At 34.1% G+C, this 16,558-nt stretch overlaps 1 non-coding gene across 1 annotated transcript; it reads left to right on the top strand.

Moving 5' to 3' along the window:
* Window positions 1-6,146: 6,146 nt before the first annotated feature.
* TRNAE-UUC lies at window positions 6,147-6,218 on the top strand. Its single transcript has one exon. It is a non-coding gene; the product is annotated as a tRNA-Glu (tRNA).
* The last annotated feature ends 10,340 nt before the right edge of the window (window positions 6,219-16,558 follow it).

The raw sequence follows: 16,558 nt of genomic DNA, 5'->3' as shown, positions 1-16,558 counted from the left end.
CAACAGGGGTATCATATTGTTTCCTGTGTCTTTTTAATGCCTTTTCTTAAATTCTGGCACTACAGTATGGTTCAGGATAGTTCTGTATTTTCTCTGCCCTGGCCCTAGAGTATCATTAGAGACCAAAATCTGGTCTTTGAGTGCATTTGTTGCTACCAGGAGGTCCTTTACCACTTTTGTTTTGAAATTATTATAGATTGGAATGCCACTGTAAGAAATAATATGAACTCATCTCATATACCATCTATCTACCCAGTTTTTCTAAAGTCAACTTCATGCTTAAATATAGTACAATATTAAAACAAAGAAACTTACATTGATATAATCAATAGAACTTACTCGGATCACCATTTTAAATGCATCCATTTGTGTGTGTGTGTATGTGTACGTATGTCAGTTCAGTTCAGTTCAATCGCTCAGTCATGTCCAACTCTTCACAACCCCATGAATCGCAGTGCACCAGGCCTCCCTGTCCATCACCAACTCCCGGAGTTTACTCAAACTCATGTCCATCGAGTCGGCGATGCCATCCAGCCATCTAATCCTCTGTCGTCCCCTTCTCCTCCTGCCCACAATCCCTCCCAGCATCAGAGTCTTTTCCAATGAGTCAACTCTTCACATGAGGTGGCCAAAGTACTGGAGTTTCAGCTTTAGCATCATTCCTTCCAAAGAAATCCCAGGGCTGATCTCCTTCAGAATGGACTGGTTGGATCTTCTTGCAGTCCAAGGGACTCTCAAGAGTCTTCTCCAACACCACAGTTCAAAAGCATCAGGTCTTCAGTGCTCAGCCTTCTTCACAGTCCAACTCTCACATCCATACATAACCACTGGAAGAACTGTACAAAAAAGAGCTCCATGACCCAGATAATCACGACGGTGTGTATGTATTTAGTTCTATGTAATTTTATCATATATATATATATATATATAGTATATAAAGTTGACCACCAACCCATTCAAAATAGTTTCAAGACAAGGATTTTTCATTCTCCACTTTTATAACCAACCCTCTTACCCCTTTCTTACCTCGTCTTTGGCAAACTCTAATCTGCCACAGGACTGAAAAAGGTCAGTTTTCATTCCAATCCCAAAGAATACTCAAACTACCGCAAATTGCACCCATCTCACATGCTAGCAAAGTAATGCTCAAAATTCTCCAAGCCAGGCTCAATATTACATGAACCATGAACTTCAAGATGTTCAAGTTGGATTTAGAAAAGGCAGAGGAACCAGAGATCAAATTGCCAACATCCGTTGATCATCAAAAAATCACGAGAGTTCCAGAAAAAACATCTAATTCTTCTTTATTCACTATGCCAAAGCCTGTGACTGTGTGGATCACAATAAACTGTGGAAAATTCTTTCAAGAGATGGGAATACCACACCACCTGACCTGCTTCCTGAGAAATCTGTATGCAGGTCGGGAAGCAACAGTTAGAACTGGACATGGAACAAGAGACTGGTTCCAAATTGGGAAAGGAGTACATCAAGGCTGTATATTGTCACCCTGCTTGTTCAAGGTGTATGCAGAGTACATCATGAGAAATGCTGGGCTGGATGAAGCACAAGCCTGAATCAAGATTGCCAGGAGAAATATCAATAACCTCAAATATGCAGATGATACGACCCTTGTGGCAGAAAGTGAAGAACTAAAGAGCCCCTTGATGAAAGAGAAAGAGGAAAGAGAAAAAGTTGGCTTAAAATTCAGCATTCAGAAAACGAAGATCATGGCATCTGGTCCCATCACTTCATGGCAAATAGATGGGAAAACAGTGGAAACAGTGAGAGACTTTATTTTGCGGGGCTCCAAAATCACTGCAGATGGTGACTGCAGCCATGAAATTAAAAGACATTTGCTCCTTGGAAGAAAATTATGACCAACCTAGACAGCATATTAAAAAGCAGAGACATTACTTTGCCGACAAAGTAATAGTCAAAGTCCATATAGTCAAAGGTATGGTTTTTCCAGTAGTTATGTATGGATGTGAGAGTTCGACCATAAAGAAAGCTAAGCACCAAAGAATTGATGCTTTTGAACTGTGGTGTTGGAGAAGACTCTTGAGAGTCCCTTGGACTGGAAGGAGATCCAATCAGTCCATCCTAAAGCAAATCAGTCCTGAATACTCATTGGAAGGACTGATGCTGAAGCTGAAACTCCCCACATGATGTGAAGAATTGACTCATTTGAAAAGACCCTGATGCTGGGAAAGATTGAAGGCAGGAGAAGGGGATGACAGAGGATGAGATGGTTGGATGGCATCACCAACTCAATGGACATGAATTTGAGTAAACTCCAGCAGTTGGTGATGGACAGAGAGGCCTGGCATGCTGTGGTCCACGAGTTCACAAAGAGTCAGATGTGACTGAGCGATTGAACTGAACTGAATCTGTTCTCCATCTCTGTAATTTCATTTTGCAAAGATTATAAAAATGGGTGCATAGAGGATGTAACCTTTTGTTGCTGGCTTTTTTCACTGGATTTAAGTATACAATGCCTTATTGTTAACTAGACACTTTGTATAGTAGATGTCTGGAACTTACTCATCTTGTATAAGTCTAGGTATATTGAACAACAGCTCTCCATGTACCCCTTTCTTCATCCAGTGTAACAGCTATTCTATTGTCTAATTCTATGTCTTTGACTATTTTAAATGCCTTATATAGTTGTATTTGCACTTTGACTTGTTTCAATTAATACAGTGTCTTCAAAGTTCATTCATATTGCTGTAAACTGCCAAATTTTCTTCTTTTTAAAGGCTGAATAATGTTCATATATATATATATATATATATATATATACACACACACACACACATATATATATACCACATTTTCTTCTTTTTCTTCTTTTTTTTTGGCTGCACCACACCACTTGCAGGATTCTAGTTCCCTGACCAGTAATAGAACCTGGACTTTCTACAGTGGAAGCATGGAGTGTTAACCACTGACCCTCCAAGGAATTCCCCTATAGCACATTTTGTTTATCCATCTGTTGATGAACATTTGCTTGGTATCCATATCTTGGTTATTGTGAAGTTTCATACCAGCAACATGAGATTGCAGCTATCTCTTTGAGATCCTGATTTTAGTTCTTTTGAATGATACACAGGAGTGGGAGTACATAATAGTTCCATTTTTAAATTTTTGAGTAGCCTCAAAACTGTTTTCCATACTAATACTTACTGTTTTATTTTCTTACCAATAATGTAGAAAGGTTTCAATTTCTCCACAAACTTGCTGAAATGTATTGCCTTTTGACTTTTTAATAGCTACCCTAACAGATGTGAGGTGATATCTCACTGTTGCTTTGATTTGCATTTCAATGATGATTAACAAGGTAGAGCATCTTTGATATGCCTATTGGCCACCATTTGTATATCTTCTTTGGAGAAATATCTATTCAAATCTTTTGCCCACTGTTTGATCAGTGTGTTTCTCACTATTGAGTTATATGATTTCCTTATATATTTTGGAAATTATCAAATACAGGGTTTGCAATGCTTTCTCCCATTTAGTAAATTGCCTTTTTACTTTGTTGATTATTTCTTTTGCTCTGTGGAAGCTTTGTATTAATAGTTAGATGCTATCAGACTTGATTATTTTTAATTTGGTTGCCTGTTCTTTTGGTATCATATCCAAAAAAATAGTTGCTAAAGCCAGTGTGGAAAATAAAAAATATTCCCCATGTTTTCTTTTGGTAAATTTATGGATTCGGGTATTTTGTTTAAATGATTTGAGGGGTTTTTTGGTATATGGTGTGAGATAAGGGTTGAATTTCATTGTTCTGCATGTGAACAGCCAGTTTTCCTAACACAATTTGTTGAAGAGATTTTATCCTTTTCCGTTGTATATTATTAGCAAACTTGCTGAAGATTAGTTGGTTGTGAGCCTGTGAATTCATTTCCAGGGGTGGGGGTAAGGAACTGAAAACTTCTCCTCCAAGATCCAGTGCCCACCCTTGACACTTCTGTTTAACATAGTACTAGAAGTCCTAATCCAAAGAATTAGACAAGAGATAGAAATAAAAGACATCCAACTTGGAAAGGAAGAAGTAAGAAGTATGTTTGCAGAGAACAACAACAACAACAAAAAATGTAGAAACCTGATTTAGCCTTCATACATACATTCCTTTTATACATTGCTAAATTTAATTTGCTAATATTTTTAATTCATTTTGCATGGAAGTTTATGAGCAAAACCTTGGAGAGGTTTTGTTTTGTTTTGTTTCTTTTTTTTGCACTTATTGTCTAGTTTTGGTATTAGGGTAATAACATACTCATAAAATGAAGTGGGAAGTATTCTTTTTCTGTTTTTTTGAAAATAATGTGTAAATATGATGTTAGCTTTCTTTAGATGTTTGGTTAAAACTTGTGGGCCCAAAAGTTTCTTTTGAGGAATGTTCATTTCTGAGGGATAATTTTGATGAATATAAGTTGTTTATTTTTTTCAAGATTTCCAAAATGGCAATCCATATTTTTGTGTATTTTATCCTATTTTTACTTTGTTTTTATCCTTTTTGAAAAGTCAGATGTCAATGTATATTTTTCCTCTGAGTATAAATTAGCAAATATTTTCATCATTGTATTTATCTAAATGCTATTTTACATGCTATCCAAAACTATGTTCTTATAGTCCTTTAGTTGACAAATTAAGAAGTTTTATTTGATTCTCTTTCCACTATTCCTTTTCTAAAATTATAAACTCATGTGTTAAGTATATAAGTTAAATGACCAAAATTCACACTTAGGTCATTGAGAAGTCTATTTATAAATGAATCTTCATATAAATTATTACACCTGAAATTTGTCACTGCACATTTATGAATTTTACTTTTATGTAAGAATTCTTTCAGTCAGTTCAGTTGCTCAGTCATGTCCAACTCTTTGTGACCCCATGGACTGCAGCATGCCAGCATTCCCTGTCCATCACCAACTCCTGGAGCCTGCTCAAACTCATGTCCATCGAGTCGGTGTTGTCATCCAACCATCTCATCATCTGTCATTCCCTTCTCCTGCCTTCAATCTTTCCCAGCATCAGTGTATTTTCTAATGAGTCAGCTCTTCATATCCGGTGGCCAAAGTACTGGAGCTTCAATTTAGGCATCAGTCCTTCCAATGAATATTCAGGGTTTATTTCCTCTAGGATTGACTGGTTTGATCTCCTTGCAGAGAATTCTTTAGAGAGGTCAAAAAGAAAATGTTAGTGAAAAACAGTTGGTGAGTAGAAATAAAACTGTAAGAAATTTATCACCATATCATTTGAAAATGCTTGTGGAAAGGAGTATTTAAAGAGTCTGTGCAAGAGAACATTATTGCAAGCATTTATGTGTGTATATGTGTTTGTGTTCACATGTGTGCATGCCTGCTTGGAATACTAGTTTAAAATAATGAAATTAGAGTGCAGAAATTATGTATTACCCTGTAAAAGTTAAGGAGTCATAGAATAAATCAAGCAGGAAATTACATGCAAACTTGATTTTAGAATTACATGTTCTAAGTAAGTGATGTTATTACTAACTAAGCTGTTCCTATATAATTTGTTTTTATTGGCTCTGTATCATTTTGGCATATAGTAACATACCTCATTTTACAAGAAAAGATGGTAATCATATTGGTATTGTATGATTGTATATATTATTTTTAATGTTTTTAATGCTTTCCGTTCATAGACCATAACTTTTTCAGCTTGCCAAAATTTTTCATCCTCAAGATTAGGTTTTCTGAAAATTTATTGATGAATTTATTTTTAAGTATTCTTAGTTAACTAATAAAATAATAATGCTTCTGTTTGGAGAAATAACTATCTTAAATAAAACATTTTCTAAATCTCCTTAAAAATATGTTTTTAGGGAGTTTCCTCAGAGAAGGCAATGGCATCCCACTCCAGTACTCTTGCCTGGAAAATCCCATGGATGGAGGAGCCTGGTAGGCTGCAGTCCATGGGGTCGCCAGAGTTGGACACGACTGAGCGACTTCATTTTCACTTTTCACTTTCATGCATTGGAGAAGGAAATGGCAACCCACTCCAGTGTTCTTGCCTGGAGAATCCCAGGGACGGGGGAGCCTGGTGGGCTGCCGTCAATGGGGTCGCACAGAGTCGGACATGACTGAAGTGACTTAGCAGCAGCAGCAGCAGCAGCAGGGAGTTTCCTGGTGGTACAGTGGTTAGGACTCAGCACTTTCACTGCTGTGACACAGGTTCAATCCCTGGTCAGGGAACTAAAATCCCACAAGCTACACAGCACAACCAAAAATAAAATAAAATTAAATGAAAAAATATGTTTTTGAAAGAAGATATCATATAACAATGGGCTTCCCTGGTGGCTCTGATGGTAAAGAATCCACCTGCAATGCTGGAGACCTGGGTTCAATCCCTGGGTTGGGGAGACTCCCTGGAGAAGAAAATGGCAACCCACTCTAGTATTCTTGCTTGGATAACTCTATGAACTGAAAAGCCTGATGGGCTACAGTCCATGGGGTCGCAAAGAGTTGGACATGACTTGCACAGCACAGCATAGTATAAAAATAAAAATGTAAATGTGATAATTAAGATCAAAATACATGATGACTGTCAATAAGAAAATAATAATAAGATGCTAAGCTCCAGTTTAAATCGAAAGAATATAAGATATACTATGTAATTCACATTAACTCTGGAAAGAATTTTTTAAAAAGTGGTTTCCTCAGCAAACAAAAATACACTTTGTATAGAAAAAACAGAAAGGAATGAATAATAAGTAATTAAAAATCATAAATAAGTTAATAATGCAGATGATTTTAAAGATACATTTATTAGTGGATTATTTGAAGAAAATTTATGAAATGTGCCAGTTGAAAGGCAAAGCCTGTTATGTTGATTAGTCAATTAAAATTACTATTATTTTGACCTACCTGTGTGCTATGTACCAAAAATACAAAGAAAAATAAGACATTCTATTAATGATTAAAAAAAGACAATAAATAAATGAAAAATAATAATTCTAAAAAGGGACAAATATTTAGAGATTGAATTGCATCCGTTGAGTAAGTCCAGTAGTACAGGGAGCATTTAGGTAGCATTGTCAGTGGTTATTTCCTCAGGGCAGGCAGAATATGATATGGGACCTGAGTTTTGTGGAGTAATTGCATTTAAGAAAATGGCCATATCCTGGGACTTGACAAGGTGAGGTATATATATCAATTTTGAATAGGAACTGAGCAAGTAAAATGTTGCCAGGGACTGGTAGGAAATAGCAGGAAATGAGGAGTTGCTGTTCAATGGGTATAAAGTTTCAGTTATGAGAAATGAGTAAGATATTTTCTACATAACACTGTCTCTGTAGTTTATAATATTGTACACTTAAAACTTTGTTCAGAGTTGATCTCATATAATCTGTTCTTACTATAATAAATAAATGATAAATATACTAATGTATTTTAAGGTATCTTAACTGAAGAATCCAAGAGAAAACTATTTTTAAAAGTAATACAGGTAGTAACTGAATTTTATTTAAGGGACATACTGTAATCAAATATATACACATCAGTGATTTCCAAGCAAAATGAAATGTACAATAGACAATGTAGAAAGTGTATGTAGAAGATTTTCCATCAAAGTAGTATTCCTACACAGAAAAACTTACAATAGTTTATTTAGAACTGAAAAAAGTAATCTGGAAATAAATGGAGAAACCTACTACTTTCTTACATGGAAAACATGGAAAATCTTCTACATATTATCTTCTTAACTAGAAAATTATCTTCTGAAATAAGCCATGAAATTATTACAATCCAAATAAAATTTCCAATGATATATTTTAGAATTTTATAAAATTATTACCATCTTTATCTAAATGAACATGTACACTGAGCCAAAATATTATTTTAAAAAAGAATGAAAAGAAATATGCCTAATTAAAATATATTAACAATTATATTCAAAATATTAAATCAATAAATTAAATATTATTAATATAATTAAATAAATATGTTATGAATATTTAAAATAAATATGAAAAATAGAATGTAAAAAATATCAATATTCATTTGAACTTAGCACATGATAAGGATTGCACCTAAAAATACCCATACTGAATTGCTGAATTTAGTGGATCAGTTTTGGAGAGATTTTTTTATCTTAAGACCACAGATTTTGTCATATAGTTACCACTTTCCTGACTTTTACCTAGCGGCAGTCATTCCATTGATATTGATGCTATCATAGCTTTCCTCTCTGTTTCACTATTCATAGTACATCTAAACAATGCCCACATGAGAATATGATGTACATGTTCAGAGTTATTATCAATGATACAAGGATAGAGATGAAGAAAACAAGACAAGGAAATAGTCAAGGAATGAGTGAGATTGCTTGAAGAGAATCATATCTGTTCATGTTTGAATAAGAAAAACTTAAGGAAGACCTAATTACATACAAATCCAGTCTTTATATTGATAAGCTCTGTGTGTATAAGTAGTAAAAATTAATCTGTGAATTAGGAGTGGCAACCCATAATCAGTGTTAAGAATAATATAAAAACATTATTATGAGTACTATCGATTGACAGAAAAGTGGGAATAGAACACAAATCTGTGCTATTGTAGTTAGGAGACGAAGTTATATTACAAAAATTACCTTATTTTCTAATGAATTCTTCTAGAACTTTGCCAAAACCACAAGATTTGGATATGCATTTTGAATAAGTGATTCAGTGTTTGGAAGAGAATATTTACACATGGAAAGCAGGGCTGTAGATCTAATTTTCTTTTATTATACTTCTGAAAGGTTGTCTTTTCTAGGACAAAGCAATTGATTCTCTATGATAACATAGGTATGTCAATTGAAATAATATTTACAAAGCTCTATGATGAAGCTATAAAAATATATGCTTTATAAGTTAAAATCCAAAGTTATTAGAATAAAAGAGCAACTTCACAAAGAATTCAATGGCATAGAAACAGCATATTTTCCTGCCAGGAAAATGAATTAGGTTCTATTTTAGTTGGCATTAGTTCTATATTATACTGATGTTTCTTATTTTAAATATTTTCTTCCTGATTAAATCACTTAAGAATTCCAGAATTTTATTGGTTTGTAAAGCTGAAATTGAAGATTGAAGGTGGGAGGAGAAGGGGACGGCAGTATGAGATGGGGGGATGGCATCACCGACGCGATGGACATGAGTTTGAGTAGGCTCCAGGAGTTAGTGATGGACAGGGAAGCCTGGCCGTGCTGCAGTCCATGGGGTCACAAAGAGTTGTACATGAGAGCTGGAATAACCAAAAAACTGTAATTAGTAAATATAGTTTTTGAACATTTTAAAATATATTTCCTAATCTCTTAAGAAGAAAAAAAAAATGAAACTGTGAAAATGAAACAGTCATGTAATGTGTTTTAAACATGGAAAATAATACTAACCACAGGCTAAAACAATAGCCATAGGTACATTTTAATAATATATATATCGATTAATTTAATTTTTATAATTTTAATATAATTCAAAATAGAATCTTTACAGAGGCCCAAAAAACTGCTTAAGTTTACTAGGCTAGAGATAATGGGTATTGCTTCAGATCCCTTCAGCCTATTTGAGAAAAGATTTTAATGAATTACTTAAACTCCCTGAATTCATTTTCTTATTTAAAAATCAGTTCAGTACACATGACATTTCTTATAATTTTAGAAAATGATAAGTGCTATATACACAAATGTGTATGCTGTGTTTGCAAAGCAATTTTGTTACTCCTCACCACATCTTGTGTATGTACTGTATTAATCCATGATGCTTGCCTAATGAGTCTTTTTACTTCTTTACAACAATGCATTTTACTTTCACTTTTCTATAAAGCTTTTAAAAATTTACTGTATTGTTTTATTTTGCTAACTTCTTTGATAGCATATATTAAATAAATTAAATTTTCTCTTCTTTAAGGTTTAGTATTAACTTCTATTATTACTTTGTATTATCCTTTCAAACATTTCTTTCTAGATCTTCTCCAACTCCTCTATAATTACTGATCTAATTAGAATTTCTTTGACTTCTTTATGTATGTCTTTCTTCCCTTCCTCTTTGTCCCTCCTTCACTATCTCCATGCCTCCATTCTTTCTCATTGTCTCTGTCTCTCTTTTTCTCACTCATCAAAATCAACTTGCTTTCTTTCCTTTCTTCCTTCTCTCTCTTTCATCAAAAACGTTAATTTTCAAATGTCTATATTATTTTATTATTTTAACTATTTAATTTTTTCTAATTTAATAATTATAACCATTTATATTTCTGTATTTAGTTTTCTTATTTCTTTTACATATCTTTTGCTAATGTTCATTTCTACTCACAGTTTTTTGGATACTTTTTCTTTCCACATAGATTGATACATTTTATAATCTCAAATTCTGAAGGATTTTTAGATGAAATGGTTTCTGAAGCCCAGAGTTTATTAGAGATGGATACTCGATTCCAAAAGTCTTTACAACAAAGACAGATCAGTGTGAATACAGATCAGTGTGTCCTGTTGCTAAATATTTGATTGAAAGCACTGTAAAATAAACCTTAGTTACTATTTAAATCTAATGTTTATTGCTTATATACACATATTAGCAAGAGTCAAATTATATATTCCTTCAGTAATGTAAGGGAATTTCAGAAAAAAACATCTACTTGTGTTTCCATGACTACACTAAAGCCTTTGTGCGGATCACACAAAAAAACTGGAAAATTCTTAAAAGATGAGAATACCAGACTATCTTACGTATCTCCTGAGAAACCTATATGAGTCAAGAAGCAACAGTTAAAACCTGACTTGGAACAATGGACTGGTTCAAAATTGGGAAAGGAGTATGACAAGGCTGCATATTATCACTTTGCTTATTTAACTTACATGCAGAGTATATCTTGTGAAATGCCTGGCTGGATGAATCACAAGTTGAAGTAAAGATTGCTGGAAAAAATATCAACAACCTCAGATATGCAGATGATTCCACTCTAATAGCAGAAAGTAAAGAGGAACTAAAGAGCCTTTTGATGAGAGTGAAAGAGGAGAGCAAAAAAGCTGGCTTAAAACTCAACATTCAAAAAATGAAGATTATGACATCTGGTGCCATCACTTCATGGCAAATGGAAGGGGTAAAAGTGGAAGCAGTGACAAACTTTACTTTCTTGGGCTCCAAAGTCACTGTGGACAGCAACTGCAACCATGAAATTAAAAAACACTTTCTCCTTGGAAGGAAAGTGAAAGTGTTAGTTGTGCAGTTGTGTCCAGCTCTTTGCAAACCCATGAATTTTAGCCCACCAGGCTACTACATCCATGGAATTTTCCAGCAAGAATACTGGAGTGGGTTGCCATTTCATTCTCCAGGGGATCTCCCCAACCCAGGGATGGAACCCAGGTCTCTCGCATTGCAGGCAGACTCTTTACCATCTAAGCCACCAGGAAGGAAAGCTAAAATTAACCTAGACCGCATATTAAAAAGCAGAGACATCACTTTGCTGACAAAGGTCTTTATAGTCAAAGCTATGGTTTCCCCACTAGTCATGAATGGACATGAGCGTTGGACCATAAAGAAGACTGAGCACCAAAGAATTGTGATGCTGGAGAAGACTCTGGAGGGTTCCTTGGACAGCAAGGAGATCAAACCAATCAATCCTAAAAGATATCAACCATGAATATTTATTGGAAGAATTGGTGCTGGAGCTGAAGCTCCAATAGTTTGGCTACCTGATGCAAAGAGCCAACTCATTGGAAAAGATCCTAATGCTGAAAAAGGTTGAAGGCAAAAGGAGAAGAATGCAGCAGAGGATGAAATGGTTAGATAGCATCACCAACTCAATGGACATGAATTTGAGCTAACTCTGAGAGATAGTGAAGGACAAGGGAGTCTGGGTGTTGTAGTCCATGGGATCACAAAGAGTCAGACTTGACTGAATGACTGAACAACAATAACAATGTAAAAACAACAAAAAAAATCATTTGTAATAGTATTAAAATATATACTTTGTAGGGCAGTTAATGAGTCTACAAATTGCTCGACTCATTGTTTTCCCAGGGTAAAGATTGATATATTTATTATATGTGTTTGGGAGAACTGAATGTAATACAGCTTTTAAACTAAATGAAAATGTTTGTTTTCTTTTCTTCCCTGAAAAATAAAGGTTAAGATGGTTTATTTGAAGACCTCAAATTTGTACAGGATTTAAGAAAGCTTCAAAGCACATAACTTTGTGGGCTTTCCCCCTATACATTAATTTTATTTATCTAAACATTCAGTTTATTCCTATCACTCTTGATTCTTATTTATTTTCATAAGAAAAATCTTTGTACTATTCCAGTATCACTTGTTATGGAGAACAACAATAAAAAATGAAAATAAATTTATAATTATTTTTATCGCCAGTAATTTTCAACTACAGAGTATACATTAAGAAGTTCCATAGAACTCATACGTATTAATTGTTTAAAGAGAAGCTGTAATGAAAATTAAAGCAGCAGCATTAGAGAGAGTGACTTGATATAACATGTGTGAAAACACTAAAAACTTTCCTAAAGTGGTATGGTTAAGAGATATAATTAAAAATTAACAAAAGATGCATGCAACTTATAATGGATCTTATTCATGATAATCCATGTTGCATATAACAGCATTTACACCAAACCTATAACATTTCTCTCAAGTTATAGATTATTACTTTTATCACTTAAATGAACATGTTGGATGACAACATGGAGAGAGAAAGATGCATTACTGCATGAGTTTGAAGAAACTTAGGAGAATGATTTATTTTCATAAAAAAATTGACTGTGAGGAAGATTATCATATATCCTCATCCCTGGGATACCATGGTGAGGAATTAATGCAATATTACCAACAAGTGATTTCCCCTAAGGCTTCCCTGGTAGCTCAGATAGTAAAGAATCTACCTGCAATGCAGGAAACTCCAATTCTATCCCAGGGTGGGGAAGATCCTCTGGAGAAGGGGTTGGCTATCCACTCCAGTATTCTTGGGCTTCCCTGGTGGCTCAGACAGTAAGGAATCTGCCTGCAATGTGGGAGACCTAAGTTTGATCCTAGGGTTGGGAAGATTCCCTGGAGAAGGAAAAGGTTACCCACTCCAATATATTCTTGCCTGGAGTATTCCACAGACAGAGGAGCCTGGCAGGCTATTGTCCATGGGTTTGCAAAGAGTTGGACACGACTGAGTGACTTTCACTTTCAGACCAGTGTAGTAGAAAGAGAAGATGCAACTGAATATTAGAAGACACAATTTAATATTGGAATCAACATTTAAGATGATGTGAAAGCAACTACAAAGTCTGGACTGAATTTCAGATAAATATATGCAGTAAAGTAAAAGAAACAACTAAAACATGTCTTAGCTCCTTGAGAGAAAATGGATGAACCCTGTGACTGTCTCCTTGATACTCCCCGAAAGAACCGAGTTCATATAGCAGGTATATGTTCATAGTTCCAAATGTCAGAAAGCCTATGACCTTGAATTATAAAATCAAAAGTTTAGGCCTTTTATCAGGCCTGTTATATTTTAAAGGAGACACAATAAGGCAGGAAAAGAGGACTGGAAGGCAGTCCCTCTTTCCTCTAAGATTCTTTTTATCCTTACACATAGCTTTATTCTGGTTCTTCACATGTAGACAAGATTGACTCCTTATCAAACATATTCTAAAATAGGCAGCTACAAAAATGATATTGAACAGAAAACCACAATTAGCTTTGCCAAGAGTGACCATTTAATGGGAGATGATGATGGACAGAGCAGAGAGGAAGAACATTATAATAGGGCTGCATGATGATTATGTCTGACAAAACTTTCAGTGCCTCCAAAGCAAATTTGAATGATGTTCTCTGAAAGGTGCAATATTATATGAACTAGAGGAAAAAAATAATTATGAATTTAATTAAGCATAGTTAAGTTTTGAATTTAATTCATAGTTACTGAGACATCTGTCAAGTCATAAAGTATATAGGTCACTTAATAAACACATAACATGTGCAACACACACACGTACACACACATGCATACATACCAAATGTACATGCAAATATACTCAAGCTTCTTTTGAATGGGAGACATAGAAAGCAGAAATGAATTTGAATTTCCATTTTATGTAGCATGCTGTTTCATTTTTAAATATTTGCCATTTTACTATAAATTCACTTATATTTCTGATAATATTGAGAAAAACATTTTTAGAATAAAAAAATATAACAAAAAAATCAAGCTTAAATTGCCTGACATTTTATTAAAGCTGTAGTTAAGAGTTTGAAAAGATAATAATTTCTGAAGTATACTGAAAATTCTTTGTAGGAAAATGACATGCTTAAAAATTACATAAAAAAACACAAGAATTAAGTTATATTATTTTTAAGCTCTTACTGTATGCAGTCAGGACTAAGTCAAATTTATATATTGTAGATGAATGATGAGCTGCTAGAAACTGCATTTATGTCAACAAAGTTTAGAGAAAATTTAATAATTGAAAAAGGAAGGATTCTTTGTATTTCATTTTTCATTCCAATAATACAGTTGACAAGATATGTTAATTATATTTCCTCTTGCTGATATTTCCTAGGTAACCAACATCCTAGAAAAGATAATTAAAACTACACTCTTGTGTTGATTTTTTTAGATGTTATATAGATGTTATATATTACTGATTTGTTACTAGTGCTAGAATTATTAAAAGTTTTTAAAAAAATATTAACCATATTTGGTTAATAGTTGATTAAAGAAGCAATAGTGAGTATGCACACAGGCACATGTGTGCACACACACACACACACACACACACACACACTGTTGGGGAGATGAAAATTTCCCCGCTACCGTTCTTGCATTCTTATGGCTAGACATAGTAAAATCAAAACAGACAGATAAACAGGAGAAAAAGAAAGAATTTTAATTTGTTTACATGGAGGTATCAAAAGTGGGGCTTAAGAAATAGAGAAAATAGCTTTTATACTTTTTAGACAAGGAAAAATAAATTTTGTGACGAGTAGACAGGACAGAGAACTTAGGCTACGCATACATATTTAGTGAATAATCTAAACAAAGTTTGAGCTTGGGGTAGTAAATCAAAGAAGCAACCATGTTTCTCAGCTTCTCAGCCCCAAATTCCCTCTCTATGGTGATAAATTCTCTCTTCTACCTCTAGGTGCAGATGTTGGGAGAGCACCTTTCACATGAGAGATTTATTTCCTACTTTAGAGAGAAGAGTCAAAAGGTGCCTCTTGCATCAGCTCTTTCTTAAGTGACTAATTAAAAATAATCAATATGGCATTGAGGCATATTTTGAAGCAGACTTCCCTGGCCTCAACAAAACACGTATGTGTATGTGTGTGTGTGTGTGTGTGTGTGTGTGCGCAATTGTATTGTTTTAACATATGAGAAGTTCTCTGTATGCAAATGAACTTCCTTCTATTCTAAAACTGAATGAGATGTAGCAGACAAAGAAAGTAGGATGGATGATGTTAGGTGGGAAACAAGGATATTTATAACAGTATTTGAGAAAGGGTTATTTCTTTTTTTTAATTTTTGATATTATTGTTTGCAACAGTTCATAGAGAACATTATCATGAACCCTGGCACATAGCTTTACATGGTTAATATCGGATCTTAATATGAGAGAAGCAGCTACTTCTATGCAGTTTCCTAAAATCCCCTGGTAATTTCAAACCCAGTACTGCATTGTGGCAAATATAATCTGAGTCAGAGTTGGACATTAAGGCTGAATTATGGAATCAAGTTCTAAGTGCTCAGAACCATGGAGACAAGACAGAGTACAAAGTTAGTAGAAAGACTGGATGGAATAAGTAGTAAAGAGCATCCTGATTACCTAGAATTTATTGTATGATTTTTATAAATTTGGGAGGTTGGGTCAGCAGTGTAGAGTGAAGGATGAAAAGTAAGGGGAAAGGATTATTTCTTAAATGATTTCTAATACCCTACTTTGCAATTGTAATTTAAAAGACTCATTAATGCTTATAGTGATTTTTTAAAGACTGTTTATGATTTTAATTTAAATGTGTGCTTGCTCACATATGTGATCTCATGTTTAGGTTAACACCATGTTTTGAAGAAGCACTACAAATGCAATGGAAGCAGAAACCCTAAAGAAAGAAAGATTGTGAGGCTATAAGAGTCAATTAATTCCAACTTTTGTACAAATCTTTAGGAGTGCTTTACATTTCTAATGTTTATAGAATTGTGGAAGTCAAACCAAGAGTAGGAAGATCTACTTGAAACTAAACATACAGAATTTGTTAAAATACAGCAGAAACCAACAGAACATTGCAAAGCAATTATCCTCCAATTAAAAAATATATTAAAATACACGGTGAAGAAAAATAATCAATCATCCCATTCAACAAAGTTTATCCATTGTTTTATCTAGAGATTTTCAATTAAGACAATCTTTTAAGCAGCTAAAGGTTCACAGCAAAACTGAGAGGAAGATACAGAGGTTTCCCTTATGTCCCATGCTCCCATGCATGCATAGTCTTTCCCATTATCAACAACCCTCCTCAGAGATGTTCATTTATTAAAACTGATGAACCTAAATTGATAAATCA

The sequence above is a fragment of the Bison bison genome, unplaced genomic scaffold (genome assembly GCF_000754665.1).
Source record: "Bison bison bison isolate TAMUID 2011002044 unplaced genomic scaffold, Bison_UMD1.0 scf7180017864491, whole genome shotgun sequence".
Classification (NCBI taxonomy): Eukaryota; Metazoa; Chordata; class Mammalia; order Artiodactyla; family Bovidae; genus Bison; species Bison bison.
Note: the sequence above shows the minus strand (reverse complement) of the source record. Positions and strands in the feature narration are given on the sequence as shown.